Below are 25,875 nucleotides of genomic sequence, written 5' to 3'. Positions count from 1 at the left end.
CCCAGCATCAGGGTCTTTTCAAATGAGTCAGTTCTTTGCATCAGGTGGTCAAAGTATTGGAGCTTCAGTTTCAGCATCAGTCCTTCCAGTGAATATTCAGGACTAATCTCCTTTAGGATAGACTGGTTGGATCTCCTTGTGTCCAAGGGACTCTCAAGAGTCTTCTCCAACACCACGGTTCAAAAGCATCAATTCTTCAGCCCTCAACTTTCTTTATGGTCCAAGTCTCACATCCGTACATGACTACTTGAAAGACCGTAGCTTTGACTAGACGAACCTTTGCTGACAAAGTAAAGTCTCTGCTTTTTAGCACGCTGTCTAGGTTGGTCATACCTTTTCTTCCAAGGAGCAAGCGTCTTTTAATTTCATGGCTGCAGTCACCATCTGCAGTGATTTTGGAGCCCCCCAAAATAAAGTGACTATTTCCATTGTTTCCCCATCTATTTGCCATGAAGTGATAGGACCAGATGCCATGATCTTAGTTTTCTGAGTGTTGAGTTTTAAGCCAACTTTTCCACTCTCCTTATTCACTTTCATTAAGAGGCTCTTTAGTTCTTCTTCACTTTCTGCCACAAGGGTGGTGTCATCTGCATATCTGAGGTTATTGATATTTCTCCCAGTAGTCTTGATTCCAGCTTGTGCTTCCTCCCGTCCAGTGTTTCTCATGATGTACTCTGCATATGAGTTAAATAAGCAGGGTGACAATATACAGCCTTGACGACTCCTTTTCCTGTTTGGAGCCAGTCTGTTGTTCCATGTCCAGTTCTGACTGTTGCTTCCTGACCTGCACATGGATTTCTCAGGAGGCAGGTAAGGTGGTCTGGTATTCCCATCTGTTTCAGAATTTCCACAATTTGTTGTGATCCACACAGTCAAAGCCTTTGGCATAGTCGATTAGAAGGGACAGTAAGTGACATTCTGACCAAAGTAACAGTCCATCAAAAAGGTACGGTTATGAACCTTGTTGTTGTTCAGCTGCTCAGTCATGTCTGACTCTGCAACTCCGTAGACTACAGCACCCCACCCAGGCCTTCCTGTGCCTGACCATCTCCTGGAGTTTGCCCAAGTTCATGTCCTTTGAATTGGTGATACCATCCAACCATCTCATCCTCTGTTGCCCTCTTCTCCTTCTGCCTTCAGACTTCCCGAGAATCAGGGTCCATAGTTTCAGGGGTCATTTCTATAATTCGTTATGAACCTATATATCCACTTAATAAAGAATATTAGGAAAATAATAAGATCATAAGGATAAATCAACAGATTCTCAATCATAGTGGGAGATTTTTAACGCTCTTCTCTCTGAAACTCACAGATCATATAGACTCAAAGTAATAAAAAGGTAGCTACAGGATCTGGATAGCACACACTCTCAACACATACGAAGTAGTTGTAGAAATTGTAAAGTAGGTCATTCCGACCACATTGTAAGTAGGTCATAAGAAACTCATTAAAAGCAGAAATCAGTAACAAAAGTTAGTGGTCTTACACCCCATATACTTGGAATTTTTTTTCTTAAAAAGCACTCAGTCAATTCCTTATTTAAAAAGAAAACATCAGAATTACAAAATATTTAAAACTGAATCTTAATTAAAGCATTGTTCTTAACATGAATTTGAAGAAGGACAATTACAGCCTTCTTTGCAGTTTGGGTTCCCTGGGAAGACTTTGAAGTCAGCACCCACAGAGGGAGGTGGAGAAAGCAGGGTTTAGGAGGAGAAGCTGACCTTTGATGCCAGTCCAGCAACAGTCTCAGCTGAGTCTACAGGAAACTCTGGAGCTGAATGCGCTTTGGTTTTGGGCCACGGTGTCCAGGACTTTATATTCTTGCACTGACCACTCACTGACTGTGGGCCACCCAGGAGGGGGCAGGACCTTGGACAAGGTACTCTCAGAAGCTGGTCAGTCCCTGAAGAGGCTGGGGGCCGAAGTCTGTCTGCCCACCGTAATCCCAGTAGCTGGGGTCACAGATTTCTTCATTAAAGGTGACTGGGGGGCCACATCACAGTGTCCTTTCCAAGCCATTTGCATTTATTTAAAAAAATAGAAAAGATCTAGAATGATGAACTATGCTATCAAATCCAAAAGCTGAAATTAGAAAACAAACCCTAATAAAATAGTTGGGAGGGAATATGAGTAAAAGCAAGTATTCTTGAAACAGCATACATATATATTTTTATGTCCAATATTCTTAAGCTGTATTTTAATATTATTTAGATAAGTTTTGGCCAGATTTATAAGAATTTTAGAAAAGGAAGAGTCAATATATAAAAAAATGTTTTTAATTTATATAAAATGAAAAAGGTGACATTTATAGATGAAGAAAGGAAAAATGATTATCAAAGAAACCATAGAAACTTTATATCAATAAACACCAGAATCTTAGTGAGCATATTTCTAAGAAAATATAAATTACCACAGTTGAATCAAAAGAAAAGGGAAGAGATAAGAAATTGGAGGAGTGTCAAAGTAGCTATATACCTCCTCAGAAAGGCAGTGGGCCCAGATTTTTTACATACTGGTACCACTAACTGTTTATGTAACAGCTGTTTCCCATAAACCTGTTCTAAAGGCTAGAAGAAAATGGAAAGCTACACACCTAATTTTATAAGGCTGATGTAATTCTGTTACCAAAAAAAAAAGGGCAGCAAGAGAAATGAGAACCTAATCTCACTTAAGAGCATAACAGAAATTGTCAGTAAAATAAAGCCAAATTCAACGTCTGTTTCCAGTCTGCTTTTTTCTAACTCATCCTCATCTCAATTACTTCCTGTTCGTTGAAGCACTGTCTTCACTTGGCTTTGGGGTTTTGGTTTTATAACCCACTTATTGACTGATGTTTCTCAATATTCTTTGCCTGGTTTGTCTCTTCTCACCAACTTCTTAAAATGAAGTGACCCAGACTCGGTCCTTACACTTTTCTCTGTCTGTAGCAGCTTTCATGAAAATCTCACACTGTCTTATGTGTGTGTATATGTGTGTGCATGTGTGTATTATACATACGTGTGTGTGTTAGTTGCTCAGTTGTGTCTAACTCTTTGTGACCCCATGGACTGTAGCCCATCAAGCTCTTCTGTCCATGGGATTCTCCAGGCAAGAATACTGGAGTGGGTTGCCATTCCCTTCTCCAGGGGATCTTCCTAACCCAGGGATCAAACCCTTGTCTCCTGCGTTGCAGGGGGACTCTTTACCATTTGAGCCACCAAGGAAGCCCCATTATACATATATATGTAATATAAAATGATATCTTATTCAGGGTTCTTTATAGAAACAGAGCCAGTAAGATTTTATAGAGAGAGATTTTTTTAATAAGGGATTGCCTCATGCAATTACAAGTCCCAAGATCTACCCAGCCAGCAAGCTGGAGACCCGGGTGAGCCAATGATGTAGTCTCAGAGTGAAAGCTGTAGTCTGAGACCCAGGAAGAGCCAGTGTTTTAATTGTGTCCAAAAGCAAGAAAAAGCCGTGGGAGTTCTATGGTGGTCCAGTTGTTAAGACTTAGGGCTTTTTACTGCCATTGGTCTGGGTTCAATTCCTGGTCAGAGATCTAAGATCCCACAAACTGTGTGGTGTGGCCAAAGAAAAAAAAAAGAAAAGCCAACATCTCAGTGTAGAGGCAGCCAGGCAGAGAGTCATCTCTTATTCTGCCTTTTGTTCTATTCAAGCCTTCGCCTGGTCATATGCGGCCCACCTGCATTAGGGAGGGTGTCTGCTTCACTCAGACTGTCAATTCACATGTTAATCTCATGCGGAAACACCCAGGCTAACGTTTGACCAAATATCTGGGCTTCCTGTGACCCAGTCAAGTTGATCGTAAGCTTTACTATTACAGATGATGACTCCCAAATTTGTATCTCCAGAATGGACCCTTCCCTCTATCCAACTTCTTGCTTAGTATCTCTGCTTGGATGTTGAAGAGGCATCACAAATATGTCTAAATCAAGCTCCCAGTTTCCTCCCACTTAGCTGCTTATTGCACAGTATTCTCCATTTCAGTTAACAGTGACTCTCTCGATAGTGCAGGCCCCAAACTGCTGGGTAATTTGGGAGTCCTTTCTTTTGCTTCCAAACTACCAGTAAGCTGCATGGTTCTACTTTCAAAATATATTGAGACCCCAGCCATCCCTACTCCTACCACCCTGGTGCAAGCTGGGATTTTTCCTGGAGTTTTTCAGCGTCCTCCTATTTTATCTTTCTACTTTTGTCCTTGAGCCCTTGGAGTCTATTTTAGTACTTCAGCTGCAGCGATCTTCTTGAAAGCAAGTCAGATTATATTGCTTTTGCTCAGCATCCTCTGATGATTTCCACTTTCATTCAGAGTAAAAGCCAGTGTCTTTTAGGTTACCTGATTCTGCATCATCAGGCCTCTTTGCCATGACTCTTGCCCTTCCATCCCCATCACACTGACCTCTTTGTTGTTTCTCAGACATGCCTGGCATATGCCCACCTCAGGGCCTTTGCACAGCTGTTTCCTCTGCCTGCATTACTCTTCTCTTTGATAGCTACATGACTTTCTCCATTGTTCCCTTTAGATCTTTGCACAAATACTACTTTCTCAGAAAGTAAGACTTTAATTTTATCTATGGTAACCTTGTTTTTAAAGAAGACTATGTATTAAGTATATAACTAGAAAATAGTAAAGACAAAAGCCACCATTTAGTTTTTGTAAACTTTTGGAGTCATACGTACAGTCAGCCAAATCTTTTTCCTAGGGAATTTGGACTGTATTTATTCACCAGTGACAGGAACACCTGTGTCCATATATACAGTTGTGACTATAAAACTGATCAGGGATACCTTTTGGAGAAGGCAATGGCAACCCACTCCAGTACTCTTGCCTGGAAAATCCCATGGATGGAGGAGCCCGGTAGGCTACAGTCCATGGGGTCGCGAAGAGTCAGACATGACTGAGTGACTTCACTTTCACTTTTCATTCTCATGCATTGGAGAAGGAAATGGCAACCCACTCCAGTGTTCTTGCCTGGACAATCCCAGGGACAGAGGAGCCTGGTGGGCTGCCGTCTTCGGGCTCACACAGGGTCAGACACGACTGAAGCGGCTTAGCAGCAGCAGCAGCTGCAATGATACCTGTTTCAGCTTTCACAAGTAAAAGCGATCTTCATTAATACTAAGTAATATTTTTGTTTTTATCTGTCCAGATCTCTGTGTTTACTAACTGGTGTGAAGGTAGGGGAGCAGAAGGATGGCCCAGGGACTCTGGGACACTGACTTTGTTTTCTTCTCACACCTGAGAATGTGGCCTTACTGATACGGAGATTGAGTTAAAACCTAGGAGAGTGATGATTATACTGGCTCCCCAATATAGAACTTCTTAGATTCTCTGTGGATATGTACTACTGGAAAGGGAACATAAGTGCTGAATGCCAAAGACTTGTGACCCGGCAGACGTCTTGCTGTTTTCTTGGATCCAGCTGGCCTAGTTGGACATGTGCAACATCACCTGAAGCTGATGGGGAATTAAGACCCTGGGAAAACTAGAAACTAGCTACTTGTAAGTTTTAGAGTCATTGGCTAATTAGTTGGGGACCTAATGCAGTAGCATTTGGTTGCATCCCTTCAGCTTTTAATTCCCAAAATACTAGAATCTGGTCCAGAAGAGGTACTTAAAATGCTGCAGTATACTTCTTTGGGTGATTGTGACTTAAAAAAAAAAAAAATAACCCTGCAAACAAACAGTGCTCTCCAAGGAGTCATAGAAATTGACAGAAATAATCGCAGTTGAAAATGTGTTGAATTTCTCACCTAAGTCATAAACACGTGCTATCTGTGAGTAGATGTTGGCGTTCTGGAACTTGTATCCGCTGATTAGTCATTTAGTTAATATCTACCAAGAAGAGGCCTCATGAACTAGCTTTTAAATTTAGCCAGAAAAAATAGCACCATTAATGATGGCCTTGACATTCAGCAAAGCCAAATTAAGCAGTCAATCTGACATTTTATAGACAGCCTGTTACAGAGCCTCACACCCGTTGGATGTTCGATAAGCATTAATTGCCTGGCTGACAATGAACAGCCACACATCTGTCTGTTACAGAAGCTGCAGTGCTTGAGTAACCAGGAGAAGGCTGATTTTAGATGTACTGTGAGATAGGATCTTGTGGGCACCAATATGTGCATGGGGTTGCGGTTTTGTTTTGTATGTTAAATTAAAATGGATTCATAATTTCCTTTTGAAACTGAACACATTCATTATAAACAGTATTCCCTTTGTCTATTCAAGGTGAGGTACCAGTTCATAGTGGTAGTGATCAACTGTTATTTCCTCTTTAATAGAAAGCTGAGAGCTTCTAAACAATCATTGTCACATCCCCTTTTAAAATTATGTACATCAGTGCCAGAGAAATCATTAACGTTTTGGATCAGATAGCCATTAATTTCATTATTGTGTTGTTAGTGCACTGTGTTCATTATAGTGAGTGGAGAATGGTGAACTCTGGTCTGCATTTTATTCCTTTATTTAAACTGATTCATTTCTACTGAATATAAACACTATGAAGCTAGATAAATACTTGTAATAATAGCAGCTGATTTTTCCTCATTTAATTCTCTGCAGTCATTGTGCTAGGCTCTTTGTATGTATTTAAGTTTGTATTGAAAGATTTTTTTTTTGCTTGTTCTGCCATATCTTTTTTATGCTTTTAAATTTATGACTTTCACACTGCTTTATTTAAAATCACAATTTCACTCATGCTTATTTAATCACAGTAATACAGTCAACCTTAGCTTCATCGGAAAGAACAAGAACACATGTTTGAAGTATAATGAAGCTGATGAAGACTTTAAACCTTTAGAGATTGACTACTGAGCAGAGACAGATGTTTTGTAATAGCGGGACATGATATAAAAGATAGCTGATCATGTGAATCTGATGAGTTGGTGAAAGAATTATTGGAATCTATAGATCAGCCTTGATTCTGTTTATCATTTTTATTTTAAAAAAAACTGCTTCAAAATGAATTGTCCTCACTGTGGGATGATCCAGCGGATTGCCAAATCAATTGCTTTTAATTAGCTTATCTGATGTTGATTGGATTTTGGGCCTGCATGCCTAGATAGGAGTCCAGGATTGAATTATCAGTTTTCTTCTCATTTAGAGAGATGTGACTCTGAAGTGGTGAGAGTGCTTTTCATATCAAATCATTCATATCACTTTAAAAATTATGTATCTATGCATATATATTTTCATAGGATTAAAAGAAGTTCTCCATTTAGTTACCTTTGAAAGTATTTGAGCTCTTGCGGATTATTCTTAAACTGTTTTCCTCCCGTTTTGTAAGATGTAGAGACTTATCATGTAGCCCACATCGACAAAGCATCAAATGTGTTTGCAGAAGGAGTGAACTCAGGGATGACCCAAACACTTTAGATTAAACTGGCCTGTTCTGCCTTGCATCAGGAAGGCTCCAGGGAAGTGGTTGCCTGGCAACTAATGGAGATGGAGAAAACTGCGTTAACTGCCGGGCCTCTTGCCGCCTCTGTGTGAACGCCTGACAAGGGGAGAGCTGCTTCAGTGTATATTGCCTGATTCACAGCTGTCAAACCACAGTGGTGAATAAAAGGAAAGACTGAAAAGAGATGGCACAGCTGGACTGGGTGCTTGTATTTATAGCCTTACACGTCGTCTTTTATGTAAGCATGTTGCAGAAAAAGATATTAAGGGAGGACTTTGAAAATAAAAGAGGAACTGTTGAAATTTGGGATTAAGTTTTTAAGAACAATCATTAACTTACATTGAGTTTTTAAAGAGTAGACTAAAAAGTGATAATTGAGGTGTTCCCACGCTATTATCTCAACATTCTTCAAAAGTGTTCTGTATAGAAAAGAGGTAAAGCATTTTATATGATGAGGCCCTCAATTTTAGGACAGAAGCTGTGTTTTAGTGATTGTGCATATGCATACTGTAAGGTACAGGGCTGGTACTTCTGCTCCTGCTCCCTTTCCATCCATACGACAGACGTAATAACTCGATCCTGGTTGGTCTCACTTGAGCCTGGACGGGACCTCACAGCTCTCAACAGGACTCCACCAGCCACTACCAATATTAGTCTGGGCAGGCAAGAAAACTACCTTGGTGTTCTTTTTTTGTTTTCTTTTTTTTTTAAGTTGAAGTATAGTTGATTTACAATATCATGTTAGTTTCAGGTTACAGCACAGTGATTGCGTGTTTTTGCAGATTATATTCCATTATAGGTCATTACAAGATGATAGCTGTGATTCCCAGTTCCATACAGTGTATCCTTACTGCCTGTCTGACTTTTACATAGAGCAGTTTGTAGCTGTTAACCCCATACCTCTAGTTTGTCCCTTCCCCCTTCTCTCTGCCCTTTGCTGACCACTAGTTTGTTTTCTGTATCTGTGAGTCTGTTTTGCATATAGAGTCATTGGTGTTACTTTTTAGATTCCACGTATCAGTGACACCATGCGGTGTTTTTGTTTGTCCAACTTATTTAACTAAGCCTAACACTCTCTAGGTGCATGCATGTTGCTGTAACTATCAGTATTTCATTCCTTTTAATGGCTGAGTAAGACTCCATTTCATCCCACACATGTACTACCACTCAGAAGTGCAGTTGTCTGTTATTGGACACTCGGTTGTTTTCTTGCCTTGGCTATTGTACATAGTACTGCTATGAACACTGAGGTGCATGTGTCTTTTTGAGGTGCATGTGTGTTTTTGTTTTTTTTCCATATATTTATTCCGGAGTGGACTTCCTGGATCATATGGTAGTCCTGTTTTTAGTTTTTGAGGAAACTCCATACTGGTTTCCTTAGTGCTTGTACCAATTTAAATTCTAATCAACAGTGTACAAGATTTCCCTTTTCTCTTAAGTCCTCACCAATATTTGTTGTTTGTAGACTTGTTTGATACTAGCCATTCTGATAGGTGTGAGATGATATCTCACTGTTGTTTTGCTTTGCATTTCTCCGATAGTTAGCAGTGTTGAACATCTTTTCATGTGCCTATTAACCATCTGTGTATCTTCTATGGAGAAATGTCTGTTCATGTCTTTTGCCCATTTTTTGCTTGGTTGCCTCGCCATTCTTTATGGCAAATTGAAAATCCTTAAGAGGTTCTACTTTTAGTAGAGGGATTTGTGTCAGTCGTAACTTTGAGGTGGCCACCCAAATTTCCTCTTCAGGAAAATATAAGAAGGAGATAGACCAGAGAAAGTCAACTGAAGTAGTTAGGAATAGGAAGATAAAGTGATGGATTTGAAGGCTCCTACCACTGCCGCCATCTAAGAACATGGGATAATTTACTCCTTTAAAGGCCTTGTTCGTGGAACTGTGGGTCTGTCCTTAACTAAGCAGTAACTTCCCCTCCCTTCACCGTAAATCTGGAGATCAGTTCTTGCTTGCTAGAATTTGAACTCCAGTCTCCTGCCTGGATTGCAGGATTTCTAACATCGACCTTGAGTGCTAACATATTATGAGCCAGATAATATGGAGTAGGTGCTGTTTCCCATAGACTTAAGAGCTGTTATCACATATTGGAAAGGCCATTAAGCAGAAATGAGAGTGAGTTTATTGACTTTCTACTGAGACCAAGGGGAGAAGGTTGTCAGGAGGGTGACTGTGATTCAATATTCTGAAAGTATTGCTAATGCTTTGCATTCTCCTGTGAAGTATTGGGCTTCCCTGATAGCTCAGTTGGTAAAGAATCCGCCTGCAATGCAGGAGTCCCCGGTTCGATTCCTGGGTTGGACAGATCTGCTTGAGAAGGGATAGGCTACCCTCTCCAGTATTCTTGGGCTTCCCTTGTGGCTCAGCTGGTAAAGAATTCGTCTGCAGTGCAGGAGACCTGGGTTCAATCCCTGGATTGGGAAGATCCCCTGGAGAAGGGAAGTATTGGGTGTCTCATCACTGCAAATACTCAGATAGGCAAGGAGGGTTGAGCGGATAGAGTACTGACCACAGTTCTGTCTTTCAGACTCTGAAGTGCATGTGGGTTACTAGGGGCTCATGTTAAAGTGCAGTTAGGTGTGGGTGGACCTGAGATTCTGCATTTCTATGAAGTTCTCTTTGATGCCAGGACTGCTGGCCTTGGGACCACATGCTGAGCAGGCCTTGGGACCACATGCTGAGCAGCGAGAGGCCAGTGATCTCTAAAGTACCTTCCAATTTAAAAATTCTGTTTACAGAAAAAAAAAGCTAGAGTTTTACTTCTGATACTTAAGACACTTGCTGTGCAGCTCTGATAAGCCACATCAGAGCCCCTTACGTGTCTTACTCACAGAATTCTCCCTTAACACCTATTATATTTTAATCAACACAGAATCTCTCAGTCTGCCTCCTCAGTAGCCCTACCTCTTCCTTTTCTCTTAAGGCTTTCAAAGTTGTCTGATATTACAGCCCTGTAAAAATGTCCTTTCTTCCTAGCGACTTCCCCTGATTCATGCAGACTCTATTTCACATCTGCATGGTCACCCCTTCATGTGGACCCCAAATTCTGCCTTTTTAGGACAGCTGTCAAAATGTAATCCCGGTTTGGTCTTAGGCCTTGTGTCCGTAGTAAATTTTGAAAGAAAGGATTGTGCCACTGTCTGCCGTATGAGGACAGACCAAAAAGGTCTCTGCATAGGAAAGATTCATATAATAATAGCTTACCAAGTTTATTCAGTAAAAGTGCCATCCCTAAGTATCTGAAAGACATTTAAAAAGAATGAGTTTCTTTACATGGTGAATAGTGAAGTGTTGAAATCCCATACCCATGGGATACAACCATAGACTGGAAGGTACCATAGGCCTTTCCTGGTGGTTCAGCGGTTCAGAATCTGCCTGCTGATGCAGGAGACGTGGGTTCGATCCCTGGGTCAGGAAGATCCCCTGGCGAAGGAAATGGCAACCTACTCCAGCATTCTTGCCTGGAAAATCCCATAGACAGAGGAAGCCTGGTGAGCTGCAGTCCATGGAGTCCCCAGAGTCGGACACGACTTCGCAACTAAACAACAACAAAGAGGATAACATAGAAGCATCAAAGGAATGAGGCATCTGAAAGGGTGACCCAAGGCTAGAACCAGATGTGTGGATGCCATTTTCCCGAGTATCTAACTGGTGACAAAGATAAATATAACCTGACTTCATGATGGGCAAACAGCTTCTGGTTTTCATGGGTACTGTCTCTTTAGCTAAGAAAACACCTTGATTTGTGTCCTTTTTCCATTCCATTCTCCCTCAGCGGACCCAAGTAGTTGAAATATGGTCACATCTAGGAGGCGGAGAGTTCTAAGGAGAAGTAGGATAAACCATCATCATGCTGGTTTTGAAGGGCTCATTATCACCTTGTAGTTAATTTAAGAAGTAACGTGCCAAGAACAAAGCTGTGAAGCACAGTTAGATTCTTGGAGTAAACAAGCTACATATTTGAAGATGCTGGGGAAATCATTATGTTTCACAGTTTTTAGCATACAAGGTGGATTTTTCCTTTACATGGTTAAGGTGAGGGAAAACGGGTATTTCAGAAACAAATTCACTTTTTTTTCTGTCTGATTCTGTTTATAGTAATATTATTTTACCATTTTTATTTGTTCTGAAATTTTGTTCTCTGAGAGTATTCCTATATTGTTTGAGGAAGAATTTTAAAAAGCCATACGTGTACAAGGAAGAAAAGACACTCCAGCCAGATCTCCCCCCTCTTTCAGGCCATTAAGCTCCTCGAATGGCTTGGATTGCTTTTTCATTTGTGAGATAAAGAAGGTAAATAGTCCAGTTTGAAACTATGGTCAAGACCCTTCTATCCTTAAAATCAAGGAAATGGGCTATTGTGTTTAATTGAACAGTCTCATCAACTGAGATTTACTACCTGTTTTATATGTGAGGTGTAACCAAAATGCAATAAAGGATAATCACCATTAACACTAAATTGAGCAAAATGTAATCTTTGTTGATTCAGAGGTTAGTTCTGATCTCTGTGATGCCTCATGGCCATTGTAAACAATCACTAATTACATAATATATAAAAGGCTTTGGGGATCAGGCTGGGTCTGCCACAGTCTGTGAATTGCTCTTTTCTTTTTTTTTTTTTTTTTTTAAATTATTTTATTAGTTGGAGGCCAATCACTTTACAACATTTCAGTGGGTTTTGTCATACATTGACATGAATCAGCCATATAGTTACACGTATTCCCCATCCCGATCCCCCCTCCCACCTCCCTCCCCACCCGACTCCTCAGGGTCCTCCCAGCCCACCAGGCCCGAGCACCTGACTCATGTATCCCACCTGGGCTGGTGGTCCGTTTCACCATAGATAATATACATGCTGTTCTTTCAAAACATCCCACCCTCCCCTTCTCCCACAGAGTTCAAAAGTCTGTTCTGTACTTCTGTGTCTCTTTTTCTGTTTTGCATATAGGGTTATCGCCCCCATCTATCTAAATTCCGTATATATGTGTTAGTATACTGTAATGTTCTTTATCTTTCTGGCTTACTTCACTCTGTATAATGGGCTCCAGTTTCATCCATCTTATTAGAACTGATTCAAATGAATTCTTTTTAACGGCTGAGTAATATTCCATGGTGTATATGTACCACAGCTTCCTTATCCATTCATCTGCTGATGGGCATCTGGGTTGCTTCCATGTCCTGGCTATTATAAACAGTGCTGCGATGAACATTGGGGTGCACGTGTCTCTTTCAGATTTGGATTCTTCAGTGTGTATGCCCAGAAGTGGTATTGCTGGGTCATATGGCAGTTCTATTTCCAGTTTTTTAAGAAATCTCCACACTGTTTTCCATAGTGGCTGTACTAGTTTGCATTCCCACCAACAGTGTAAGAGGGTTCCCTTTTCTCCACACCCTCTCCAGCATTTATTGCTTGTAGACTTTTGGATAGCAGCCATCCTGACTGGCGTGTAATGGTACCTCATTGTGGTTTTGATTTGCATTTCTCTGATGATGAGTGATGTTGAGCATCTTTTCATGTGTTTGTTAGCCATCTGTATGTCTTCTTTGGAGAAATGTCTGTTTAGTTCTTTGGCCCATTTTTTGATTGGGTCGTTTATTTTTCTGGAATTGAGCTTCAGGAGTTGCTTGTATATTTTTGAGATTAATCCTTTGTCTGTTTCCTCATTTGCTATTATTTTCTCCCAATCTGAGGGCTGTCTTTTCACCTTACTTATAGTTTCCTTTGTTGTGCAAAAGCTTTTAATTTTCATTAGGTCCCATTTGTTTATTTTTGCTTTTATTTCCAATATTCTGGGAGGTGGGTCATAGAAGATCTTGCTGTGATTTATGTCGGAGAGTGTTTTGCCTATGTTCTCCTCTAGGAGTTTTATAGTTTCTGGTCTTACATTTAGATCTTTAATCCATTTTGAGTTTATTTTTGTGTATGGTGTTAGGAAGTGTTCTAGTTTCATTCTTTTACAAGTGGTTGACCAGTTTTCCCAGCACCACTTGTTAAAGAGATTGTCTTTTTTCCATTGTATATCCTTGCCTCCTTTGTCAAAGATGAGGTGTCCATAGGTTCGTGGATTTATCTCTGGGCTTTCTATCCTGTTCCATTGATCTATATTTCTGTCTTTGTGCCAGTACCATACTGTCTTGATGACTGTGGCTTTGTAGTAGAGTCTGAAGTCAGGCAGGTTGATTCCTCCAGTTCCATTCTTCTTTCTCAAGATTACTTTGGCTATTCGAGGTTTTTTGTATTTCCATACAAATTGTGAAATTATTTGTTCTAGTTCTGTGAAAAATACCGTTGGTAGCTTGATAGGGATTGCATTGAATCTATAGATTGCTTTGGGTAGAATAGCCATTTTGACAATATTGATTCTTCCAATCCATGAACACGGTATGTTTCTCCAACTGTTTGTGTCCTCTTTGATTTCTTTCATCAGTGTTTTATAGTTTTCTATGTATAGGTCTTTTGTTTCCTTAGGTAGATATACTCCTAAGTATTTTATTCTTTTTGTTGCAATGGTGAATGGTATTGTTTCCTTAATTTCTCTTTCTGTTTTTTCATTGTTAGTGTATAGGAATGCAAGGGATTTCTGTGTGTTAATTTTATATCCTGCAACTTTACTATATTCATTAATTAGCTCTAGTAATTTTCTGGTAGAGTCTTTAGGGTTTTCTACGTAGAGGATCATGTCATCTGCAAACAGCGAGAGTTTCACTTCTTCTTTTCCTATCTGGATTCCTTTTACGTCTTTTTCTGCTCTGATTGCTGTGGCCAAAACTTCCAACACTATGTTGAATAGTAGTGGTGAGAGTGGGCATCCTTGTCTTGTTCCTGATTTCAGAGGAAATGCTTTCAATTTTTCACCATTGAGGGTGATGCTTGCTGTGGGTTTGTCATATATAGCTTTTATTATGTTGAGGTATGTTCCTTCTATTCCTGCTTTCTGGAGAGTTTTAATCATAAATGAGTGTTGAATTTTGTCAAAGGCTTTCTCTGCATCTATTGAGATAATCATATGGTTTTTATCTTTCAACTTGTTAATGTGGTGTATTACGCTGATCGATTTGCGGATATTAAAGAATCCTTGCATTCCTGGGATAAAGCCCACTTGGTCATGGTGTATGATTTTTTTAATATGTTGTTGGATTCTGTTTGCTAGAATTTTGTTAAGGATTTTTGCATCTATGTTCATCAGTGATATTGGCCTGTAGTTTTCTTTTTTGGTGGCATCTTTGTCTGGTTTTGGAATTAGGGTGATGGTGGCCTCATAGAATGAGTTTGGAAGTTTACCTTCTTCTGCAATTTTCTGGAAGAGTTTGAGTAAGATAGGTGTTAGCTCTTCTCTAAATTTTTGGTAGAATTCAGCTGTGAAGCCATCTGGTCCTGGGCTTTTGTTTGCTGGAAGATTTTTGATTACAGTTTCGATTTCCTTGCTTGTGATGGCTCTGTTAAGATCTTCTATTTCTTCCTGGTTCAGCTTTGGAAAGTTATACTTTTCTAAGAATTTGTCCATTTCATCCAAGTTGTCCATTTTATTGGCATAGAGCTGCTGGTAGTAGTCTCTTATGATCCTTTGTATTTCAGTGTTGTCTGTTGTGATCTCACCCTTTTCATTTCTTATTTTGTTAATTTGGTTCTTCTCTCTTTGTTTCTTAATGAGTCTTGCTAATGGTTTGTCAATTTTGTTTATTTTTTCAAAAAACCAGCTTTTAGCTTTGTTGATTTTTGCTATGGTCTCTTTAGTTTCTTTTGCATTTATTTCTGCCCTAATTTTTAAGATTTCTTTCCTTCTGCTAACCCTGGGGTTCTTCATTTCTTCCTTCTCTAATTGCTTTAGGTGTAGAGTTAGGTTATTTATTTGGCTTTTTTCTTGTTTCTTGATGTGCGCCTGTAATGCTATGAACCTTCCTCTTAGCACTGCTTTTACAGTGTCCCATAGGTTTTGGGTTGTTGTGTTTTCATTTTCGTTTATTTCTATACATACTTTGATTTCTTTTTTGATTTCTTCTATGATTTGTTGGTTATTCAGAAGCGTGTTATTTAGCCTCCATATGTTGGAATTTTTAACAAATTTTTTCCTGTAATTGAGATCTAATCTTACTGCACTGTGGTCAGAAAAGATGACTGGAATGATTTCAATTTTTTTGAATTTTCCAAGACCAGATTTATGGCCCAGGATGTGATCTATTCTGGAGAAGGTTCCGTGTGCACTTGAGAAAAAGGTGAAGTTGATTGTTTTGGGGTGAAATGTCCTATAGATATCAATTAGGTCTAGCTGGTCCATTGTATCATTTAAGGTTTGTGTTTCCTTGTTGATTTTCTGTTTAGTTGATCTATCCATAGTTGTGAGTGGGGTATTAAAGTCTCCCACTATTATTGTGTTACTATTAATTTCCTCTTTCATACTCGTTAGTGTTTGCCGTACATATTGCGGTGCTCCTATGTTGGGTGCATATATATTTATAATTGTTATATCCTCTTCTTGGATTGATCCTTTGATCATTATGTAGTGTCCTTCCTTGTCTCTTTTCACATCCTTTATTTGAAAGTCTATTTTATCTGATATGAGTATTGCGACTCCTGCTTTCTTTTGGTCTCCGTTTGCGTGAAATATTTTTTTCCAGCCCTTCACTTTCAATCTGTATGTGTCCCTTGTTTTGAGGTGGGTCTCTTGTAGACAGCATATATAGGGGTCTTGTTTTTGTATCCATTCAGCCAATCTTTGTCTTTTGGTTGGGGCATTCAACCCATTTACATTTAAGGTAATTATTGATAAGTGTGGTCCCTTTGTCATTTACTTTGTTGTTTTGGGTTCACGTTTATACAACCTTTCTGCATTTCCTGTCTAGAGAAGATCCTTTAGCATTTGTTGAAGAGCTGGTTTGGTGGTGCTGAATTCTCTCAACTTTTGCTTGTCTGTAAAGCTTTTGAATTCTCCTTCGTATCTGAATGAGATCCTTGCTGGGTACAGTAATCTAGGTTGTAGGTTATTCTCTTTCATTACTTTCAGTATGTCCTGCCATTCCCTTCTGGCCTGGAGGGTTTCTATTGATAGATCAGCTGTTATCCTTATAGGAATCCCTTTGTGTGTTATTTGTTGTTTCTCCCTTGCTGCTTTTAGTATTTGTTCTTTGTGTTTGATCTTTGTTAATTTGATTAATATGTGTCTTGGGGTGTTTCGCCTTGGGTTTATCCTATTTGGGACTCTCTGGGTTTCTTGGACTTGGGTGGCTATTTCCTTCCCCATTTTAGGGAAGTTTTCAGCTATTATCTCCTCGAGTATTTTCTCATGGCCTTTCTTTTTGTCTTCTTCTTCTGGGACTCCTATGATTCGAATGTTGGGGCGTTTCACATTGTCCCAGAGGTCCCTGAGGTTGTCCTCATTTCTTTTGATCCTTTTTTCTTTTTTCCTCTCTGCTTCATTTATTTCCACCATTTTATCTTCTACCTCACTTATCCTATCTTCTGTCTCCGTTATTCTACTCTTGGTTCCCTCCAGAGTGTTTTTGATCTCATTCATTGCATTATTCATTTTTAATTGACTCTTTTTTATTTCTTCTAGATCTTTATTAAACATTTCTTGCATCTTTTCAATCTTTGTCTCCAGGCTATTTATCTGTACCTCCATTTTGCTTTCAAGATTTTGGATCATTTTTATTATCATTATTCTAAATTCTTTTTCAGGTAGATTCCCTATCTCCTCCTCTTTTGTTTGACTTGGTGGGCTTTTTTCATGTTCCTTTACCTGTTGGGTATTTCTCTGCCTTTTCATCTTGTTTAGATTGCTGTGTCTGGAGTGGGCTTTGTATTCTGCAGGTCTGTGGTTCCTTTTTATTGTGGAGGTTTTACCCAGTGGGTGGGGTTAGACGATTGGCTTGTCAAGGTTTCCTGATTAGCGAAGCTTGCGTCAGTGTTCTGGTGTGCGGATCTTGATTTCTTCTCTTTGGATAGCAATGGAGTGCCCAGTAATGAGTTTTGAGATGGGTCTATGTGTTAGGTGTGACCTTGGGCAGTCTGTATGTTGACGTTCAGGGCAATGTTCCTGCGTTGCTGGAGAATTTGCGTGGTATGTCGTGCTCTAAAGCTTATTGGCTCTTAGGTGGTGGTTGGTTTCGGTGCAGGTATGGAGGCTTTTGGACGGTCTCTTATTACTTAAAGATCCATGTAGTCAGGAGTTTTCTGGTGTTCTCAGGTTTTGGGCTTAAGTCTCCTGCTTCTGGATTTCAGTTTTATTCTTCCTGTAGTCTCAGGACTTCTCCAACTATACAGCACTGATAATAGAACTTCTAGGTTAATGGTGGAAAGTTTCTCCCCCGTTAGGGAGACCCAGAGAGGTTCACCAAGTTACATGGAGAAGAGGAGAGGGAGGAGGGAGATAGTGATGGGCAGGAGGAGAAAGAGGGGGACTCAAGAGGAGAGAGACTGATCTACGAAGTTGTCTGATCCCAGAGTGTTCTCCGTAGCCCAGACACCCACAAAGATTCACAGAATTGGATTGGGAAGAGAAGGGGAAAGGAGGAAATAGAGGTGTTCTGAGGTAGAAAAGAGAGTCAAGATTGGGAGAGAGTAATCAACACACTCCTGAATAAAAATGGGAGCTGAATATTGGATTCTTAAATGTTCACAATTTATATCATATACTGAAAAACAAAAATTAAAAATCTAGAGTATAGGTTAGACTCTTAAAAATACTATATTAAAAACAAAAACCCAAACACACAAAAGAAATTTTAGAAATATATATGAAGTTTGGTATAAAAATAGGGCTTCTCTTCTTCTTTTTTTTTTTTTTTTTTTTCTCTTTCTTCTGCAAGGTTATAGTGTATTGAAAATGAAGATTAAGGCATAGTAAAAGGAGTGCTAGAGGGCTTTAAAAGAAATCAGAGAAAAAGAAAAAGAGAAAATAGAAGAGAAGAAGAAAAAAGAAAAGAAAAAAAAAGAAGAAGAAAAAGAAAAAAGAAAGAGAAAAAAATTGTTTTGCCTAATTAAAAAAAATCGTAAAAATCTATGAAAATGAAAGTTAAGGAGTAATGGGGGAGTAATAGGGAATTTTTAAAGGAAAATAAAAGAGAACCAAGAAAAAAGAAAAAAAATTTTTTTTTTTTTCCTTACTTAAAAAAAGAAAAAAAAAAAAAAAAAAAAAAGAAAAAATATATCTAGGAGTTTCCCTGGAGCTGTTGCGGTCAGTGTGGGTTCGGCTCAGCTTCAGATAGCTCCTCGTTCCAGCTTACACTTCTCGATATCTACAGGCCCTTCCGGTGTAGTCAGTCGGTGGTTTCTTCAGGGATTTTAATCTGTTGCACCGGTCCCTTCTGAAGCGGTTCCCTTTGTTTATTTGGGTTCTGTTGCCGGTCTCTTCCGCGCCTAATTTCCGCCCTGACCCAGGGGGCGGAGGTGGATTCTTATTCAGGTAGCTAGTTCCGTCGCGCTGCGGGGAGGGGCTGTGTGGGGAGGGGCCGGCGCTCCCGGGAGAGGCTTGCGCTCTTTTCTCGGTCTGCGCTGCTCAGGCTCCGGGCTGCTCTGTCTGAAGCGCGCGCCACGCTGCGCGCGGCTCCAGCCCTCGGGCGATTCACAAAAGCGCGGCACACAAAGCCGGGTCCGCGCTCCGTCCCCACGCCGCCGGAGCGGCCCAGGCAGCCAGGCGCTTGACGGGCGCTCTCTCCCCTGAATTGCTCTTTTCTATACCTCCCTTAGACATGTTTACTTTTATTTATCTCTCACAAAAGATAAGAGTTGAATGTGCCCCAAGCAATCCAGTTATTTCATCTGTAAAATCATTCGTGTTCCTGATAAAATGAGAAGTCACGATACATCTTGTTCCTATCCAGTGCAACTCCAAAGCTACATGCAGCTTATCGGGTAAAGAGGTCATATTTTGCCAACTAAGTGCCTAACGAAGTCTGTCATCTGTCATTCTACTTATCTTGGAGGATGTAATAGAATTGCCATCGGTCAGTTTTGTGGCATCATGTCCCAAGTCCCAACCTAAAGTTGGTTGTAGCCCATCTTGTGACTCCATGACAACTAATGTGACCCAAGGAAACTTAATTCATGTACTATGATTTTAGGACTCAATTCGTGTCATTTCCGTGTGAATTACAGAGGAATGACACGTTATAAATCCACAACTCTATCTGTGGTAGGCACTTCAAGTGGATTGCATTCTCACAAACTGGGTTTTCCATTAGAAAGATTTGTGGTGGTTGCCGCACATCATCAGCCAAGAGTAACCTGCGATGATTGTAAATCTCAGTCTGGCCAAGGCTCTCCCGAAGACAAAACAGTGTGAACCAAGAGAGAGCCTGCAGTGTTTTCCTGTTTCCAAGCAGAAGCCTCCCATGCTTTGGCAGAATGCTGTGGCCTGATAGAGGACACTGCCATATGTTGTTGCTTTTTTCTAAATGTCTAGCTTTGAACTAATTTGGTAGGTGCTCTTTCTCTTTAACTTTTTTATCCCAGGGTCTAAAATGCCTTACATCCGGAAATTCTTTCTTACGTCGAATTATTTTTGTTTCTGATGATGTAGAACAGCTGGTCACTATCTGCAGTTGAATTTTTAAAGAGTTTGTCAGGGCATTCATTCATTCACTCATTCATTGCCCTGTATTATTACTAAAGTCATGTAATGCTCGGGTCTAGGGGCTCCATGGTAGAGAAGGCAAATATGGTGCTCACTTTTATGTACATTATAGTTTAACTTTTCAGTAAGTTTGATGCTACAAAATAATGCCCTTGGTCTCACCACCTCTTCTGCTATGGAAGGAGATTCTGTTCTTCCCCATGGGCTCTAGCAGGTCTCCAGACATTGTTTAACAAGCTTAGGCAGCCGGCATTTCACTGTGTCAGAGGGCTGGATTCTTCCTCATTTGGTGTTATCCAATGAGGCACTTCCTAATTGAGGTGCCTGGTAAATGTATTAAACTCACGCCATTGACTTTGATTTCTTAGTTCCCTTTTTAAAAAGTTGATTTGTTTATTTTTGGCTGCACTGGGTCTTTGTTGCTGTGTGCAGGCTTTCTCTAGTCGAGCCAAGCAGGGGCTGCTCTTCATTGAGGCGTGCAGGCTTCTCATTGTGGTGGCATTTTTTGTTCCTGGGCACGAGCTCTAGGTGAGCGGACTCAGGAGTTGTGGCACACGGGCCTAGTTGCCCCACAGCACGTGGAATCTTCCTGGACCAGCGATCAAACCCAGCCCCCTGCATCGGCAGGCAAACTGGTCCACCAAGGAAGGCCCCCCTTTTACCTCTTAATTAATGAGCTCTGCTGATTTTTAAAAATGATGTGTTGTTTGTAACATTAAGTTTCTAAGACCAAATGATACGATATCAGAACGGAAGTTGGGCGTTTTTAGAAATGGAGGTGATGGTTTGTAGGATGGAGTCAGTCCTTAAAGTAGGGTTTAGGGGTATGTGGCGAATGTGAAGTCCTGTGCCCAGACATAGGAATTTTGAATGGAATTGTCACTAGGAAGGTCTTTGAGAGGAATGGATTTGGGCAGAGGGCGGGTGGAGGAGGCTGTTTCTTAGCTCTGGATTAGAAATAAGAGTTTCTATTTAATGAGCATCTACTCTGTGCCAGGGATTATGCTTGACATTAAGCCTAATTGTATCTAAACATCAAGTCGACCCTGTGAGGTTGGTATTGTCCCCATGTACAGATAACAGCCTGAGGTTCAGAGAAGTTAACAAATTATCCAAAGGTCATGTGTTCAAGGTAAATAGCCTCCATGACCAAGTAGGTTATAGAACCAGGATATGAATCAGGTGTGTCTTCCTACACAACCTATAACCTTAAAAATATGACAGTTTTCAAAAGACAGTTGTTAGGAATACACAGGTAACACATGTTCATGATAATGATCCAAATGATGTTATATGTAAATGGAGTAAAATAGTAGTTCCTTCCTTTCCTCTATAGTTATCGCTACAATATAACCACAGTGACCAGTTTGGTGTTGCTTTGCTGCTTATACAAACATGTAACATTTTTTAGTGGTTGTATTCTTTTCCCAACTCTGCCAAGCCAGGTTTCAGGTTCATAGCTCACAAATCTCTGGTTGAGGATGGAAATCAGTTCTATGTATCATTGTCCTGGTTGCTTTTGAATGACCATGAAAACAGATTCAAAAAGCTTCCTTGGCAGGTTGTTCTGTTATCTAAACCTTACTCTAAAAAGGAGCATTTTCTATTTCATTAACTCAGATAATTTTTTTGCAGTTTGAGTCATTTCTGTCCTGCTCTTTATATGGGTTGATGGAGAGCAGCTGGTTACCATATCAGGGGCAATTACAACTTGGAAACCTGAAAAAAATCAAATTAATGTGGGGAATATTAAAAACTGAAACACTTATCTAATGTAAAATAAAGGACACTGAAAACAGCTGAAATTTCTTTCAGTTTCTTTTAAAAGAAGCTGTAAGAAATCTAGAAACAAATTTAGAATTACACAGATTGAGAGCTTTGTATTGTAACCTGTGCTTTTTAATTTTTAAATTTCAGATCTGCAGATGCCTAACAGAATCCACTTAACATTATATCTTTCCTATGAGCATTTTTATCTATAGCCCTACTTGATTTAAAAAATAAAGCAAAATAAAAAATTCTCAGACCTGATACTTCTGATATGTCAATCCTTTAAACCAGAGAATACATAGGAGAAGCTTCGTTCTACTTCATTCTTATCATAAAGTATAGATAATTTCACTAAGAGCTTGCCATATATCAGGTACTCTACTGACTACTTTATATGTACTATTATATAATCTTCAAGTTTATGAATGGGTACAGTTTTTAGCCCCATTTTTCAGATAAGAAAACTGAATCACAGACAAGGTATGTGTTTATCCGAGTCACCTGTGATTGTTCAAACTCTTAATTTTTGGTTACAAGTTTGCTGTTTATCACTGTTCTTCACCTGTCAAGTATTATGTAATTTCGCCTCTAGTGTTCTTAACCTATGCATAGTACCTTTATTGCCAGTGGCATCAGTGGGAAGTCAGATCAACTCACTAACTCACCAAGTTGTCAAATTTGCTGATTGACCATTCACCCTGGACAATTTCTAAACAGATATTAGAGTTCATTTATTCATGAAAAGGAAATTTTTGAAAGTTAAATGTATTCTAAATGTTTGCTATTTTATCTTACAAATACAATTGCATATGCTACATGTTACATACTCCCAATGTCTTTAGGACACTTTGAATGTTATTTTTTATTTCCTCACATTGTAAGCATTTAAAATATTCTTTACACAATTTCTCAAATGGTAAGAGAACAGTAATTGTGTGTTTCTAACAAGTTATAATGTTAACTGTAAGTTATCAAAGAGAATCTTATTCACTGTGAAACTTAAAACTCTACTGTGTGGAGCAGAAATGAGGACCTCGGGAAAGAACGTTGTTGTCCAGTCACTAAGCTGTGTCTGACTCTCTGCAGCCCATGGACTGTAGCCTGCCAGGCTCCTCTGTCCATGGGATTTCCAAGCAGGAATACTGGAGTGGATTGCCATTTCCTTCTCCAGGGGTTCTTCCCAACCCAGGGATCAAATCCGCCCCTCCTGCATTGGCAGACAGCTTCTTTACCACCCCCTGGAAAGAATAATGGACCATCAATTAAATCTACTCATCCCATACATATTAATTTAAAACATAAAGAATTGTGAAGATCAAAAATGAACTTGTCAGAATAAAATATTGCTATAATATGGATATTAATCCATTGGCAAGACAAAAAAATCACTTTTTAAAATTAAAAATATTTAGTATGAGGTTAAATAGTACTCTCGTGTTCAGTAATTTGCTTGAAGGTCTCATACAACTCACTGAAAGCTTGTATACTCACAGATATGGCTTATTATAAGGGATAAAAATCAGAACCTTTGTTTGAGGAGGACTTACAAATAGCTGTGAAGAGAAGAGAAGTGAAAAGCAAAGGAGAAAAGGAAAGGTATACCCATTTGAATGCAGAGTTCCAAAGAATAGCAAGAAGAGAAAAGAAAGCCTTCCTCAGCAATTAATGCAAAGAAATAGAGGGAAACAATAGAATGGGAAAGACTAGAGATCTTTTCAAGAAAATTAGAGATACCAAGGGAACATTTCATGCAAAGATGGGCTCAACAAAGGACAGAAATGATACGGACGTAACAGAAGCAGAGACGTAACAGAAGCAGAAGATATTAAGAAGAGGTGGGAAGAATACACAGAAGAACTATACAAAAAAAGATTTTCACGACCCAGATAATCACAATGGTATGATTACTCACCTAGAGCCAGATATCCTGGAATGCATAGTCAAGTGGGCCTTAGGAAGCATCACTACGAACAGAGCTAGTGGAGGTGATGAAATTCCAGTTGAGCTATTTCAAATCCTAAAAGATGATGCTATGAAAGTGCTGCCCTCAATATGCCAGCAAATTTGGAAAACTCAGCAGTGGCCATAGGACTGAAAAAGGTCAGTTTTCATTCCAGTCCCAGAGAAAGGCAATGCCAAAGAATGCTCAAACTACTGCACAATTACACTCATCTCACATGCTAGTAAAGTAATGCTCAAAATTCTCCAAGCCAGCCTTCAGTAGTATGTGAACTGTGAATTCCAGATGTTCAAGCTGGATTTAGAAAAGGCAGAGGAACAAGAGATCAAATTGCCAACATCCATTGGATTACCGAAAAAGCAAGAGAGTTCCAGAAAAACATCTATTTCTGCTTTATTGACTATGCCTAAGCCTTTAACTGTGTGGATCACCACAAACTGTTGAAAATTCTGAAAGAGATGGGAATACCAGACCACCTGGCCTGCCTCCTGAGAAATCTGTATGCAGGTCAGGAAGCAACAGTTAGAACTGAACATGGAACACCAGACTGCTTCCAAATCTGGAAAGGAGTATGTCAAGGCCGTAAATTGTCACCCTGCTTATTTAACTTATATGCAGAGTACATCATGAGAAACGCTGGGCTGGATGAAGCACAAGCTGGAATCAAGATTGCCAGGAGAAGTATCAATAACCTCAGATATGCAAATGACACCACCCCTTTGCCAGAAAGCGAAGAAAAACTAAAGAGCCTCTTGAAGAAAGTGAAAGAGGAGAGTGAAAAAGTTGGCTTAAAACTCAACATTCAAAAAACGAAGATCATGTTATCCAGTCCTGTCACTTCATGGCAAATAGATGGGCAAACAGTGAGAGACTTTATTTTGGGGGGCTCCAAAATCTCTGCAAGTGATGACTGCAGCCATGAAATTAAAAGATGCTTACTCCTTGGAAGAAAAGGTATGACCAACCTAGACAGCATAGTAAAAAACAGAGACATTACTTTGCCAACAAAGGTCCATCTAGTCAAGGCTTTGGTTTTTCTAGTAGACACGTATGGATGTGAGAGTTGGACCATAAAGAAAGCTGAGCGCCAAAGAATTGATGCTTTTGAACTGTGGCGTTGGAGAAGACTTTTGAGAGTCCCTTGGATTGCAAGGAGATCCAACCAGTCCATCCTAAAGGAAATCAGTCCTGAATTGGAGGGACTGATGTTGAAGCTGAAACTCCAATACTTTGGCCACCTGATGCGAAGAGCTGACTCACTGGAAAAGACCCTGATGCTGGGAGGGATTGGGGGCAGGAGGAGAAGGGGACGACAGAGGATGAGATGGTTGCATGGCATCACCGACTCAGTGGACATGAGTTTGGGTAAACTCCGGGTGTTGGTGATGGACACAGAGGCCTGGCATGCTGTAGTTCATGGGGTCGCAAAGAGTCGGACATGACTGAGCAACTGAACTGAACAAATCAGAACCAGCCAAGGGAAGAGACACAAAGGGCAGAGTCCGGAAGGGGACCCAACCTGGAGCATCTGGCCCTCCTCCACCTGTGAAGTCCTAGCCTTACCCACTCTTGACCAGACTCTGTGACAGTATGCATAGGGGACTGCCAACTAGGGAAGCTCTCTCACGGTTTTGGTGTCCAGAGTTTTTACTGGTTACTCACAGTCATCTTATGTGGCTGACCTTTCATCTCTAGTGTCTCCTGGAGGTCAGACTACTACCTTTGGTCTCTTGCTCTTCTGGACATGACAGCTGATACAGTATGAACCAAAGCTCCCGTCATAAATCATGTTGTTATACTGTCAGTGGCCATAGCCCCAGAGAACAGAGATGCTCCTTTCAGGCAGGATACTTTTAGGCCTGGAGAGGTCGTTTGGATAAGGTTAATTCTTTACTACATAGATGTACAGTTTTCTAAGTAGTGTATTTCATCATCAGTGGTCGAAAATAGAATATTCTCTTTATTACCTGTTAAGTCGAACTTGTTATAGGTGTACAAATTAGTGGTTTTCATTTTTTCAAATTTTATTTATTTATTTTTGGTTGTACCACGTGGCTTATTGGATTTTTAGTTCCCTTACCAGGAATCAAACCCATGCCCTTGGCAGTGAAAGTACGGAGTCCTAGCCACTGGACTGCCAGGAAATTCCTG

The 25,875-nt window shown here is 40.0% G+C and overlaps 1 protein-coding gene across 2 annotated transcripts in view; it reads left to right on the top strand.

Annotated features, from left to right (window-relative positions):
- Positions 1 to 25,875, top strand: part of KLHL32 (kelch like family member 32) — a 216,712-nt gene that overhangs the window by 67,541 nt on the left and 123,296 nt on the right. The gene's annotated exons all lie outside the window — the stretch shown is intronic.

This window comes from Muntiacus reevesi, chromosome 19, assembly GCF_963930625.1.
Source record: "Muntiacus reevesi chromosome 19, mMunRee1.1, whole genome shotgun sequence".
NCBI classification, from domain to species: Eukaryota; Metazoa; Chordata; class Mammalia; order Artiodactyla; family Cervidae; genus Muntiacus; species Muntiacus reevesi.
This window is presented reverse-complemented; position numbering and strand designations above follow the sequence as displayed.